The following is a 14,176-nucleotide window of genomic DNA, read 5'->3' as shown; positions in this document are numbered from 1 at the left end:
ATCCAGGTCACAGTAATATTATACATATACATACATACATACATACATATACATATAGCTTTCCTATTTCTTGAGGTGTATTTGTTTGAGATAGGTAATAATGACAGTTTTAATTTTAATGTTTTTAATATCTCATATCCCTATATGTAACATATAGTAGAATTTTCTAGTTAGAATATTAGAAAAAATATTTTTCTTCATTTTTAGATATAAAGCCTTATTTTCTCTAAATTTCAGAGCTTAGTAGAAAAATTCTCTGTATTCTACTCTCTGAGAGTGGAATACAGTCTACTAACTTTGTTATTTTCCTGAAATCAAAAATGCAGTGAATTAAGAATAACATAATCATATAAGAGTCTTGAGCTCTTCCATAAGTTGGGACTGGATATTATGATCAGTCAATGTTATAATAGAATGGCCAGTCTTTAATAAGAAAAGACTAATTATAGTGAAATGATAGGAAACAATAATTGACATAACAGAGGGGGAAAAAAAGAAAAAAAATGCAAAAAAGGAAATACTAAACTGTTTTAAATCCAGATGAGGGATTTGTTCACATGTATTCTAGGAAAATCATTGTATTTTACCATATCTTCTCCTAATCTTGAAACCAACCATCATATAATTGACAAAAACAAAAGCAATATGATACCAACTAGACAATGATTTTGCTTTAGAATGGTAATTAAAAAACGCCAGAGAACAATATAGAACTGTAAAAAATAAGTTATTTAAACTGAAAATTGTTTCAGAAAAGATTTCTAAACCCTATTGTAGACAGCATACAAAAAAGCTAGTTGTTCAAAATATTAGTAGATACTCTTCATAGATATAATATTGGGGGAAAATAATATTCATTCCACTGAAACCAAAATAAAGTATTCTATGATGTTTGTGTTTCTTAAAAAGAATGTTGAGCAAAATAACCCTTCAGGAAGAAGCAACATGCATGATCCTCCTAAATAAGTTAATTATGAAGAGACATGAAACGAGGTGTTACAACATCTTTTGCAAGAAGTTGTTCTATTTTGTTTAAACAATAAATAGACCAGAATTTGTGCTATAGGTCAAGTTCTCAGACTTCTGACTTCACAGAAAAACATTGCATTGAAACAAATATGGATCTGGTCTGATGGTAGAGGAAGCAAAGCTTCCTGCCGTTTTTTGTCCGAAGTGTAACAGATGAATGCAGCAATGAATGAAGAACATACACATGCATTTTAATGACTTATTAGTCTATTTTTACTATGCAGTTGTGAATTATGGGGTTTTTTTGCATCCTAATTAGAGGGCAGGACAGATGGTGAAGGCTTACTCTGTAGCAATGAGTCCATTAAAATAACCTCAGCTGCCCACTGACTATACACTCTAAGCAAGGGACATTTCATAATAACAGAACTAGTCATCCAGCCAAAATATATTGTATGTTCTCTGGAGATTTTTAGTACAGAAAAATCATTGTAAGCTATTTGATTTCTGCATATTTTCCTTTTTCCCTTAATTCCATTTCATCATTTACCCACTTTTCAGATAAGTGCAAGATTGCTGAGTTCAAAGACAGAGGATAGGAGTTTAGCTCCATGAGTCTGCGTGAAAAGGAGAAGTGGATCTGCACCATAAACTAACTTTCCTTCTCAGTCAGGAGGATATCTAGAAGCTGCTGCTGCATTCCACTTCTGTATTACACATCTTCCAGCAAAAGTTTAATACCTTACATACTTTACAGTCGTAGGGATGTACTTCCTAAAACAGGCAACGCAGCAGCACAGAAATGTGCATCTCTAAACCAGTTTCCTCTCTGACCTCCTACTTAGACAATGAATGTAATGTTTATTACTGTCAACAGGCTTTTCCTGGGATGCAGTGGTAAGAGGGATGTGGAAACAGATGAACAGTAACAAATAGTGATAGAAAAAGTCATATGCTGTTATTTTAGTTTCCTGTGGTGCTCAGAAATATTGGCTTGCTGTCCCTGAGTACTTGCAATAGCCATTTCACAATTCCAAATGCCTTCAGGTCAGAAAAGTCCATTATGTTAATTTAGTGCAACCTCTTGAAAGCAGAGTTAGGATAGCCCCAAAAATCTCTAGGGAACAGTTTATTTCTCCACACTGTGCCATGCACAATTATAAAAAGGTGCATTCACTCATGCAAAATGCATAGCTCGATTAAAAAAAATACTGGATGAAATTATGCCTTCTATATTATGTAGATGGTCTGAATGGCTTAGCTAGTAGGCTAGTAATTGTTCTTTGTGATCTTAAATTGGTGGATGAATCTATGAAACATCATGTTAAAATAATAATAATAATAATAATAATAATAATAATAATAAAAAATAATACCTTTCCAAAAGTTAGTGCATGATATGCACTATGGCTGCATATCAGACATGCGATAGAGATGTACCCATTAGTCATGTCACAACAGCTTACCAGGGGTTATCTGAATGTGAACTAATAACTTACTACAGTGGATTTCATTTGGAAGAAAATCTCTCTATACGGGCAAAGTGGTAGCTGCGGAATATTCTGATCTCCCAATCTGGATGACATTAGGATATGTTATGGACTCAATATGCCTCAACGGTACCGGGTCTGCTTTTAGAATCATTGGAAGCATGATCAAGTCTGACCACTTTTCACAACCACTTTTCTACTATTTTCATATCCTCATGCTGTTATATTTTAGTGGCACTTGAATAATTTACTATGTGAAGCAATTACAGTAAGTCATCCCATGGATATCTTTCCTCTACTTCTCTGTACCCTCAATAAATATTGGACAAACAAATAAGCCAAAATCTATTTTTAATCCCTATATTCAAGAATGTATCTTTTCATTATATGATTAAGTCTCCAACTAAAAAGACTGCACTCTTCATGAGTGAGCTCTTCAGTATAACTGAGGTAGCAGCTATATAACATCTGCATTCCTAAAACATAGATAAATGATATATGATGTATATATGTATATATCATACATAATATGTAGATACATCTATTTATGTATCATATAATTGATAAATTGTAAGTTTTTAAGCCATTGTGCATTGACTATAAACAAATGCTGGTCTGTTAATGCAGTGACAGCCTTCAAATTCGTATTCAGTCTTTGTGTTGTGTCTGGCTTTATTTACCATTTTATGTCTGTAACAAAATGAATCTAACAGTTATGTGATTGTTTTATATGTTAAAATATATACGGAAATTAATTATAGGAAAATAATGATTTTTATTTTTCAGTTTTATGGTAAATTGTAAGTAACATTAAGTATGTATGCCTGTATTAACAATATTTTAATTATAAATGTTGTGTAACACCACTGCTAAATTGTCAGTAAAATGAAGCAATTTAAATAATTAGCAGAAGTAGTAGAAGTAAAAGTATTTGTCAGCCACCATTTCAGACATCAATGGAGTACTAAGAATAATAAATACATCAGGGCATATACATGTTATTGACATGTGTTGCATGTTACCTTGATTTGGAAATTGTAAGGTGGAAACAAGAAAAGTAGTTTTATCTTTCAGTCTCAGTCTCAAGCTGTCTTGGGGAAAAAAAAAAAAAAAGATGAAAACTGTAAAAGCACATTCAAGTTTTCCAGCATAATTATAAAGCAAATATTATCTTGAATACTAAACTGTTACTTGATTGGAAGATTAAAAGGCAGGGGGGAAGTTACATGCTTAAGGATAGCTGAACTGTACTTCAGTGTGGATTGTTTAATATTGTGAATGATCTAGAATAGTTCAGAAAAACCCTACCTAGTAAAATTTTCCAGAAATTAAATCTAGATTTCAATTATTATAATGCGGTGCATTGAATATAGTAACAGTAAAGTAACATACATGTCAGGTAATATCAATTATTTAATATAGCTTATTGTCAGGTCTTATATTGCTACAGTGTGGGCTGAAACCCTCAGGTTTACCCTGAAAAATAGAAGCATAAAGTTCGTAGTAAATGAAAGAAGTAAACAACGAAGGCTAACCGGTAGTGATCAGGCCCTGAAGCCAACAATCTCTTATGCTTCTTTATGTTAGGCAGGCAAAAGTTATTTAGGCATTTTCTGCATGCTGAGCATATACTGCAGCTTTCGGAAGGCTTGTGCTGGTTTTATTAACTGACAAATAATATTTTTCAAATATACTTCTGAGGACAATATTCTGTGCTTTGTTTTCTAAGGAAAGTGGGGTTGCAAATGCAAATTCAAAACAGCAACATTCACATACCAGTGTTTATCATTCAGCAGCTGGAATTGATTCAAATATGCTAATGTACTCTAACATTTCCCTGTAGAATAGTACTAAAAAGCTTTTACAAATTGCTTTGTTTCCTGCTTTTTTATACTGGAGCTGCCTAGTATTTTTTCTAATGCATTTTCTTGTTTTCTTCATCTACAGGAAATATTGCTCAGCTTCTCTGCAGGTGCAAACAAGTGTATCAATGCTGAACTCAGTGGAGTTCTAGCAAAATACAGCTATGTCAAATATGCAAAACTTTGCTGAGGTCTGTTCCTAAATCAACAGGTTTGTTATTGTTACCTTTACTTCATTAGCACCTGGGACTGTGAACCAGGAATGGTGTTGTGTAAGCAGGGTTAGCTGCAGGTGGGCACATCCAAGAAGAAAGTAGTCTGTGAGAGTGATTTTCCATTGAGAAAGGATTCCTGTTGTTTATAAGTGTGGTCAGAAGCTGAGAGAAACTCAGTTACAGAAATAGGAATGGGAAGGAGCCCATGGATCTTCATATGAAATTTAGAATGAAGCAAAAATGACAAAATATGGAATTGATATGCAGGGAAAACTATGCCGTTCTGATTCAGCTCAGTGAAAAGAGCAGGATGTTGTTCCACTGCTGCTGGACAAATGGAGAATGAGGGGTGGAACAGCCAACATGTACTTCCTTGTCCTACCTGCAAAAGGGCATTTCGAGGGATGATGCAGGATCTGCTTTAAATACCATTGGTAAAGTTAGACTGATAAGCATTATTGCTAGGATGAAGCAAAGTCTCTGCCAAAGGAGGAATATAGCTTTGATGAATCTTAAAACAAGCTTATATGCCTGGCCTACCCCAGCTGGAAGTCTAATCAAATAGAATTAAAAGTTTAATTAAAAGAGAGGCTAAAGGAAAATTCAAAAAGGGATAATTTCTAAAGTACTTAATATGCATTTGATATCATGGCTTAATAGTATGTATTCAGACTATATACTAAAACTGAGCAGGGGGCTTGGACTAGATGATCTCTAGAGGTCCCTTCCAACCTTACTGATTCTATGAAAACACCTGAATCCTTTTCAGAATGCATGCAGTCCTGGGCTACTAGACTTTGTAGAATGATGGCTATTTAGTTGCTGTTTATATATGGAGTCACTGATTCCTTAAAAGACTAAGCAAAGAATCCATTTGCAAATTTATAAGTACCTCACCCTAACTAAGTAAATGTCTATTACTCTCTGATTCAAAAATAGCAGAGTGCTTCAAAAATCCAATATTCCATAGTTATGCTAACACTATGCCAATCGTGGATAGTACTGATTTCAAGTGAAAAACGAGTTTGAATGAAAGATCACATAAGGTAGATGGAATACAGTCTGAGACTGACACAAATAAATAGGTAACAGCTCTACACAATAGAAGCTGAAGTTTCTAATTATGAGAAAAGCATACTCCTGGAACAGCTTATTGCAACAGAAGGAAAAGAATCTGACCAGGATAAGGATGTGGCTTGGTGGCACAACAGTTGAATTTTTGATCCTAAACTAATTCTTGATATGTTGGCTAATAAGTCAACAGAAATCATAGGAAGGTTGTCAAAAGCATTTCAATTCTATGCAGCAATAAGTAGATGACTAATAGGTGGTACTGAACAGACTCCTAAACGAGCTTTCAGCTGTTTCTGATGATGCAGATGATTCCAGTCTCCAGACCTCCGGATCACAACCCTCAACATGGCATTTATGTGTACTCTCAGTTGCAAGGCAGAAGTCCTTTTCCAGCTGTGCTAGTTTACTTGCATGATGAAGCTATTTGTGTGGACAAAAGGTGCATTCAGGAGCTGGCAACCTCAAGACCACGCTAAGCTGTTTCTTTTCAATGGGTCTGTATTCTTTAATCTCTAGTCTCCTTTCCCACTCTTTTGCATCTTAAGGATGCTAATTAAAAAAACAAAAAGACCGTAAAACTTCATAAAAAGCATGAAGAAAAAATGTTAGCTTTTAAAAATATTTGTAATGAATTGTAAGTTGTGCTTCCAAAGCAAAATAATAAATTCCTAGTCAAAATGACTGTTGAGTCTGGCATGATAGGACTTCACCTTAAGTTAATATCTGCCTAGTGTATTTGTCTAATGCTAGCTCTTTATAAAAGTGTGCATTTTATCCAGCATGAACAATACTTCTTTTCAGGTGCCTCACTAGTCCCATTTCTCTGACATCTGTACACTACTTGACAATTTATATATAACTGATTATAAACATAGGTATACAGCTTTGGAATAAAAGTGACCATCTGATTTAGAAGTTTTTGCTAAGAAACAGTTTCTTCTGGGTAAAGGCCATTGAATCTTACCTCCAGCGTATGACTTTCTGTGTATGAGTGTAACATTTTATGCAAAGGAAGTTGGAAAATGGAGCATGCCTTTTTTAAAAGAAACAAGACTATCTTAAAAATAAACCATAGTGAATAAAAGACCCTCTGAAAAAAAAAAAAGAAATGTATTTTTTTATAATGTTAATTTGGAAGGAAAGTCTTAACTGCAGTTAATTGGAATATGCTTGTATAATCAGATTCGGTTCTTTTTAATGTAAATATAAAAATTTCTATTGATTTAAACAGAAAAAAAAAGCAGATCTTATAGATTTTTGCATGCTGAGTGAAGTTAACTCATCTGAGCAGAATACAAAAAGCTCACAGGGTAGAATATCACAAATTTTGGGGGAATCAGATGTACATTGGTTTTCAGAGAAGCACTGGTTTTCTAAATCAGATGGTCACTTTTATTCCAAAGCTGTATACCTATGTTTATAATCAGCACTGTGGGGAAGGAGGCTGAGATTTTTTGTTTGGTAGGTTTTGTTTTTATGGCAGAGGCAAACCTTGTTAGCTAGACATGAGATTTAAAGCATCAACAGATGCACATGACCACAAGCCACATATGAGGATTTTACAACCCATACCAAAGCCTATAGAAATCCTTAGAGATATAATTTAATAAAACTTTTCTATATAGCTTTGCTATATTTGTAGAAAATTAGAATAAGAACATAAGAATAGAAATTAGAATAAGAACAAAAGGCAAGAAAAAGGAAAAACAGAAAAAAGTCTAGTTTATATTGTAAAAATACATTTTCATTATATTGGTTACTTCAACTGTTATGCATTTGAGTTGTTGGGCATAGATTTATTTCTTACTGTCTTACATTAAAGCATCAGTTAAATAAGAATATCAGCTCAGTATCCTTTAATGATGCTTTTTAAGGATCTGTTGTCTTAGCACAGATCATATTTGCAATTTGCACGATGCTGCTATAATATATACATACAAATTATTGATATTATTCTTCTGTTCATATTATTCAATTTAAAGCATGAATTACCATATTTTTCAATTTCATGTCATATTTATTGCCCATTCTGCAAAACAGAAGAAGAAAGTCCATGATAAAGCACTCTCCCTCAATTAGTTCCTTATTTTATAGCTCCCATTCCTGTTCATCTTGTATATAATTAGTGAAAAGGTAATGATTATAAAATCCTGTAATATTTTACAGTCTTCCTCTCTATAGCTTTGTCTGGGGCATACCAGTCCTATTTGTCTCTTTCTGTAGTCGGTAATTCTGAAAGATTAGCCAGTGCACAATACTACCAACTTCCCTATAACATATTTCATACTAGTCTCCAACCTTCTCTGCAACACAACAAATAGCACCCTCTGGACAGGGTCTATATCCTATACTTTGTCCTTATATCTTTCTTATATACTTTTGATACTTCTTGTGTAAATAGAATGATTCTGATTCAATCAATACAATTTTTGTTTACAGCCATTTTTTGACAAGATACTTATAGTTTATTATCTTTGTGTGAATTTTTTAAGAAATACTCTGATGTAGTCATTTTGTGTTCTGCTTCATGTGCAGTTTGCTATCAACACATGCTTATGGTCCACAGTCTCCTCAGATTCTCCAAACCCTTTTCTTTAATCTTGTCTGTCACATCCTTCCTTCTAGACTTCTTATCCAGCTTCTATGATTAGTGTTTATTTAGTTTACTACTGCAGTAGAATACTATCAAAGGAGTAGATTATATGCTTGTTATGTTAGTTCAAAGAATTTAAAGAGATTTGTTAATCTCCTCACTGCCCACTTTTTTCTTTTTCCCTTCTTCCCTTCCTCACTCCCTCTCTCCCTTCCTTCCTTCCTTCTTTCCTTCCTTCCTTCTTTCCTTTCTTCTTTCCTTTTCATTCTTTGTTACTCTCTCCCTCCATCCCTCGTATTTTCATCCCAAGCCTTTGGCTTTTGGAAAATACTTAGTCACTATTCTTGATACTAGTGCTAAGGTCTATCATTTCATTATCCAGCTGAAGTAAGAGATAAATCTCAGACCTATTTGAGCCATAATATTCACCATTATAATTCCCCATAAAATAGACATTATATGCGTCCACCAAAACTTTCAGTTCAAACACTCTTACAATTTGTTTATGTGGTAAACTATTATTTATATGACACGCTGGCTTGCAATTCACCTACACCATACATGCAGGCTCCTTCCTTCCCTTATCACTACCTGCACAGAAGTGTGAGTCCCTAACCCTCATATCCTATACTGCTGGTACACAATGCTGAGCTGATGGCATGCAGTTAGCCCTGGTGGCTATGGTCCTTAGTCACAGAGGTCAAAGTGATCAGACCAGGCAACTCTGACAAGAGAAGTAGAAACTGGAGTGGGCCTCTCTTATTTCTTCTCTATATTTTTTTCACTTTTATATTTTGGTATTTTATACTACTTGGCCCCTCCTGAAAGGGGAATGTCATCTGCTCCCATGTTACTTATCTTGTGTTTGATTTTGCCAGTCATCCTTCCTGTGTTTGGCAGGACATCCTTTCTATTTGCAGTCTTTATCTTATCTTTTTTTCTCATTTATATTGTTTTGCTCTTTATCTTACAAATTCCGGTACTTGAGTTGTCTGCTTTCCCATGCTTACTTAGTGCAACAAAATCAGTCCTTCTTTGCCATTTTGGTGGTCACATTTCTCGCATGTACATTATGTCTTGCTATGCCATTCACAGTGTTAAAAATTACTTATATGCTGGTTTTGATTACACTATTTTAGTATGCTTCTATTCAAGTTCAAAGCAAGCTACATACTGATTAACTGTATCCTGAGTAGTGCACTTATAATCTCTAGGTGGTACAGGCCTCTGCTTTGGCCAAGGTCTAATGTTTCTTGTAAAAATATTTTGAAGAAATGAATTTAAATAAATTCTTTAACCATATACACTCAGTGCTTTCTTAGAAAATTATTCTTGGTCTTTGTACATGTGTATACGTGATCTGCATGTCAACTGATGAGTTACGCAGTTTATATTTTCTCTTCAGTCCAGCATGCTAAAGGATTGCACAGTACATTGTTCTTCACCATTCTTCTTCATCTACTTTTGACATGGATTCTCACTGGTGTTTTTGTGTTCTAATTGTTGTCATCCTTGTCATGTATTACTTTGGAAATTGATGAAGATAGCCTTAAAAGAATTCATTTAAATTTCAAACTTCACAGAATCACAGAATCTCAGAATCACAGAATGGTTGAAATTGAAAGTGACCTCTGGAGACTGTCTAGCCCCTTGCTCAAGTAGGGTCACCTACAACAAGTTGCCTAGGACCCTGTCCAGATGACTTATGAATATCTCCAAGGATGGAGACTCCACAGCCTCTCTGAGCAATCTGTTCCAGTGCACTGTTACCCTCACAGTAAAGAATTTTTTTCTCACATTCAGATGGAACTTCCTGTGCTTCAGTTTGTGTCTGTTGCCTCTCATCGCTGGACACCACTGAGAAGAATCTGGCCCATCCTCTTGACCTCATCCATTCGGGTACTTGTACACGTTGGTAAGATCTCCTCCCAGTCTTCTCTTCTCCAGGCAGAGCAGTACCAGCTCTGCCAGCCTCTCTTCATATGAGAGATAGTCTGATCTCTTAATCATCTTAATAGTCCTTTACTGGAGCCAGACTCTTTTCAGCGGTTCCCAGTAACAGGACAAGAAGCCATGGACACAAATAAGAAATTCTAAAAATATGGAAAAGCTTCCCCCCCACACCATGAGGTTAATAGAGCTGGAAGAGTTTGCCCAAAGAAGAGGAGATATTCAAAAGCTGTCTGGCAGGATCCTGGACTGCCTGTTCAAGACTACTCAACTTTAGCAGAGGGGTTGGGCTAGACAGCCTCTAAAGGTACCTTCCAACCTCAACCATTCCGTGGTTCTGTTACTCCTGAAAGCATGCAAGATCATGGAGTAAACTCCATCCAAAAAATATGGCACTATGAACCCTTACAATTGGAGCCTAAACAGCTTTTCCTTTCCAGATGCCTGCATGTAGACATATGGACATGTCAATAGCTGAGCTGAATCATGAAAACAGACCTTAAGCAGACAAATGGCAGCCACAGGTGAGAGCTGACTTTGAATCTGAGAGTGAGACTTTCAAGACATAAGACACAGAGAGAGAAGAATAAAACTATCCCCCAAACAGTAGTTTCAATACATGAAAAATCCTACTAGCTCTCAATTTGTTTTCATTCTGGTGAATAAAAATGAAACATGGAACAGAGAAAAAGAAATAGACATATATAATCTAAGAGATACTTGTTTTTTTCTGTCTTAAATCATTATAAAGGGTACCATGAGTGCCAGCAAGAATGGATAACTGCTATTGTTGCTTCCTTCTTCTCTCTAGCTTCCTATAATTTCAATCTATAGAAATGTATTTAAACTACCTTCTCTTTTGCCTTGAGCTACTAGTTCTTCAATACACAAAAATTTTTTTTTTACTTTGGCATTTGCCAATATTAAGTGTGTCTTAACTGACAAACTAGTATAAGTATTCTTGTGTTTAAAATTGACTTTACATATAGATTCTGCACCCATAGGTTCTCCAAAATATCTACTCTTCTTTCTTTTATCGCTTTGTAGCTGCTGATCTCATTGACGGTGTCAGTGTTCACTTTTTACAGATTACTATTTCTATATTGTATATAACAAGCTTAGTCAAATCTATTCATCCATTCACTGGATTTCACCTGCAAGTGTGATTACTTAGATATCTAGAAAGTTACTTTCCCTCATAGCAAATATTTTGCCTGTTGTTTTTTTATATGATTTTAACGGTCTTCTGCACTTCATATTGTATCTCTCATTAAGCTCCTTCATTTACAAAGTTTTTTTCCTTCTGTCAGGAACATGATTATAAGTTGTGTTTGTAATTGGGAAGGACACCTCATTATATTTGCTAAGTGGAATGGTGACTATTACCCACAATGTATTTTCAGAGCTATTCATTCTGTGAAGAAGGTGATTTGTTATATCCAGACTGGAGACTTCTCAGTAGGTGAGAAAGCTCTGGGTTACCAAAGGAGTTATCTAGTAATTCTTCAGCAAGTACTTTCATTTTTTAGATAAAAAAAGGTCAACCTGACCAAGTGCTATCCCTTTTTAGGAAAGATAGGCTTTAATCTCATGAAAATTCAAGGAGGAAATGTTTTACTATCTTTAGGAACCATATGGTGTATTATGTTGTATGCATTTAAATAGTTCTTTCCCCCCCCCCGTAATTCTGTTGCATGCAAAGGAGCTATAGTACTGCAAAATAACATTTTCATGACTGTCAGTGTACCAAAAGACCTACATCTCCAAAGCACCAAAACAACCAAAACATCAAAAACTTTACCCTACCATGACAGAGTTTTAGCAAACAAAATGGAAGGAAATGTTGGAAATATTTCTTTCTTTCCCTTTTCTTTCTTTCTTTCTTTCTTTATTTTTTTTTTTCATTTCAAAACATTCTATTTTAAGGTGACAAAAAGAAAAACACCAGATAAAGAATCAAAAATTCTGAAAGCAAAATTGGACTGTTTAATTCCTAGTGCTCTAGAACAGTGTAGTAAAATCAATATGGAATTTTAGTGCTACTGTTTCAAAAAATTTTAAAATCTGTTATAGTTCTAGTGAGCTCAGTTTCCCATCATATTTTTCTGTTCACAACTTAACTGACAAATCTATGATTCAATTGCTCAGGTCCAGTAGGGTATATTCCATCTTACTCTGGAGAAGGAAAGTATAGTTAATACTTCACAGATGCAGATTTTTTTAATATATTAAATTCTAATTTTAGTAAATTCTGGTAGAATCTGCAGAGAGTTTTGATCTATCAATCCACCTTTCTTCTATTGTCTTACATCTTAGGAACTCACCATAAGTTTCAATCTTTATTAATTTATAACTGTGCAAAAGAAAAAGGGAGGAAATGTGGCTTCCTGTCCATTTATTTTTGTAGTTCTCACAAAGACTTGGGTGGAAAAATAAGTTTTCAGTAAAATAGTAGTTGTAAACTAAGAATATTTTGCATGAACCAAGTATGCATTAGTGTGATTTGAGATAGTAAAGACTGTCAAATTCTACTCTTTAAGGTAGAGGTGAAGGAAACTTTGAGATGCACCTTACTGTGTAATACTTTACCAGAAATAGCATATCTAATATTCAGGACTCAGATAATAGCCAAAAACAATCAACCCTTAGAGATTATCAGATGTATCTACATATAAAATTGGTAAACAGCTTCATGCAACTAAACCTCAAATTAGGCTGAAACTGACTGACTTTGCTGTGGTTCACTCTCTTTATGAAGATAAATCTATGAGTGTATCTTCTTGGCTAATTATGCTTACAGGATTGGTCTGGGAACTACATCAAATAAGCAGCATGCCTCATATCTTAATCATTAACAGCTGGAAAGCAGGTGTGAAATCATCTGTTTCCCTTTTGCAATGCTGAAGGTTCATATTATCTTTCGTCAAGGAAAAAAAAGGTCTGTGCTTCACTGCACAGCTTTTTCCTTATGCACAGAAATTCCACGCAGTTTACTGTATTTAAATTTGCTACATTCATATAAGCACTCATCAAGTAGCATAAGAAGTCTTCCTGTCTGCATTTTACAGGTGATTAATTAAAAACTTATATGCACATATTTTTGATATTGTTATCATGTAATTTTTTTTTATGTGCAAAAGGATTAATTTCACCATTTAGAATTTAGAACATATGGTCCAATGAACAATAATGTTATAAATTAAGTAACTCATAAGATATGTAGTGTAAGAGAGAAATGATTTTGGATGAGGATAAAGTAGTATTTCTGGATAAGCTTGTTTATCTTTTTTCTTAAGATTTTTCTGTTCTAAATAATCCTCACAAGTTTCTAATATTTTTGTTTATTATTAGGATGGGGTGAAAGGAGAGGAAGACTTTATATATAACTTCTAGCATCTACTTGATGATTGTTTTTTGTTTAAAATGTAGGAAAAGACTCATCCATTTTGAACAGGAACAACTTTCTATAATTCATAGTATGTTCAGATAAACATGTGATTCAGCCATCTAGCATAGTTCACCTTTAAACTTATCTGATTCAGCTTCTTAGAAAAGAATTTCTACATTTCACACTTCCAAAACACTGCTAGATGTTATAGAAACTGACTAGAAAAAAAAAAAATGAGGCATTTAGGGTAATTTGAATAAACAATTAGATTGGGTGAGCTCCACTGCTGCCTGGATCCCATTGACTGTTTTGATGACATATTGCAGTTCTATCATTTGCCCAGTGTATTCCAATGCCTGGAATTTCTGAGTTGTTCCTACGCATATGACATGTATAGCACAGGATCTATATGGGACCTGCATCCTTTTGGACTGCCACCTGGAGAATAGGTGAGATATCAAAGTGCACCTAAAATAACATGAGAAACCAAAATTTTAGTAACTGTATTGCATCCTGGATGCTTGTTGACTATAACTGCTGTCTGGTCACCTAATGCTTAATTCAACTGACTAAATACCATCATCCTGTGCCATTTGAGATGCCCTGGAATATGTATTCAAGAAATATGCATGAGC

This window comes from Rhea pennata, chromosome 1 (assembly GCF_028389875.1).
Source record: "Rhea pennata isolate bPtePen1 chromosome 1, bPtePen1.pri, whole genome shotgun sequence".
NCBI classification, from domain to species: Eukaryota; Metazoa; Chordata; class Aves; order Rheiformes; family Rheidae; genus Rhea; species Rhea pennata.
This window is presented reverse-complemented; position numbering follows the sequence as displayed.